The 1,595-nt window shown below is 42.1% G+C and overlaps 1 pseudogene; it reads right to left on the reverse strand.

The window, feature by feature from the left end:
- Window positions 1-294: 294 nt before the first annotated feature.
- Window positions 295-1,014, reverse strand: LOC115666302 (ethylene-responsive transcription factor ERF098-like; annotated as a pseudogene).
- Between the last annotated feature and the right edge of the window lie 581 nt (window positions 1,015-1,595).

Below are 1,595 nucleotides of genomic sequence, written 5' to 3' on the forward strand. Positions count from 1 at the left end.
CCTCAAATACAGAGAAGCTCTTCCAGAATAGATTACTACGAAACGATTTCAGAAACTGTCTATTGGTAATTAACATTAGAAACCTAAGATATATTGCAACAGTTTATTGAAATTAAAGAACTTTAGTATCCCAGAAATCTGTGTTTGTATGAATACTACCGCTTAAATTGAGTGCAAGTACTCAGAGAAGTACTTTAGAAAGATATAGGTATGATGAGCCATTTGTTTTGCTAATATTGATCGAAGTTATCATACAAATTACAATATTTCCGAGTCACATTAAGCCCCTGCTGTGAAAATGCAGTCTTGACGATTGCCAAATGTAATTAATTCAAGCATAATATGCATAAACCCTGCAATGGAGATGCCACGTCATCTCTTTCCACAAGTGAAATCTCTCATCAATGAAGATGATCGAAACAAGAAACAAAAAAAATATTCTATCCATGAAATTTCAGAAACCCTAAATATGCACTTGCCTACCCGCATTTACCCTACATCAGTAGTGCCTCCAACAACTTATTGTCCAGATACTTGAACTCGATCAAATCTCTGGATGGCTTGGCGGGAGCTGACACAACGGATGATGATGAACATGCTGAAGAGAACGATGACGATGACAGCAACGGGGACGCCGAGAAAGAACTGCAGTGACCAGAGACATTGCCTTCAATTTGAACAGAGTATTGCTGCTCGCTGGGGAAGTTGAGGATGGCCAGATGGCCTCAGAAGGCGAAGGCAGCCCGGTCGTAGGCGCGGGCAGCCTCCTCTGCCGTCTCAAAGGTCCCAAGCCAGAGGCGAGCACCGTTCCTCGAGGGGTCCTGGATCTCGGCAGCAAACTTGCCCCAAGGGCGCCGCCGGATCCCTCGGTACCGGGGTGGATCGCATTGTGACTGTGATCCCCTCTTTTTCCCAGTCTCTTCATCATTCTCATTGTTCCGATTCCCACTTGAAGAACATCCTTTCATGGCAAAGTGAGTTAAATATCAAATGAGGAAGTGAAGAGTAAGATGATCTGTGTGGCAGCTTTTTGGTAAACTTTAAGAAGATGTATTTCAAATTTGGTGGCAACAAACAAATGATGGAGGTTGGCGGGTACTTATAGGATTTGGTCTGATAATATCCCTGGCGTTGAAAAGTCGGGGGACTGGTCGTATCTGACGGTGGGGAACGTGTTTTTTTTAGCCCTCTTGTGAGAAAGTTCGGAGAGGGAGACAGAATTTGAGCAACTGCATGACCAGGATGCCTTTTGGAATTCTGATTAGACGATGGCCTTGTTTTCGACTTATCTATGATAGTTATGTCTCTCATATATTGATGTATTTGTGGGCCAGGATGGTGCGAAAACTGAGATGCGTGTGCATGAATGTGCAAGTCTTGCACGATGAGGTAGCAAAGTCAGAAGCAGATTATAGCATGGATTTGATTTTTTTTTTCTTTTGATGGTAAATATGCATCTACACCATTGAATTAGGTGTTGGATTTTATTATGGCCCACATGATTAATGGCCTGGCCCATATGTGGTTTAAGTTTAACAATTATTATGTATTAAATTACTATTGGTCAATAAAGAGGTGTATTCTAATTACCGTAC

The sequence above is a fragment of the Syzygium oleosum genome, unplaced genomic scaffold (assembly GCF_021117445.2).
Source record: "Syzygium oleosum isolate NSW1041296 unplaced genomic scaffold, Sole_v2.1 Sole_v2.30, whole genome shotgun sequence".
In the NCBI taxonomy this organism is placed as follows: Eukaryota; Viridiplantae; Streptophyta; class Magnoliopsida; order Myrtales; family Myrtaceae; genus Syzygium; species Syzygium oleosum.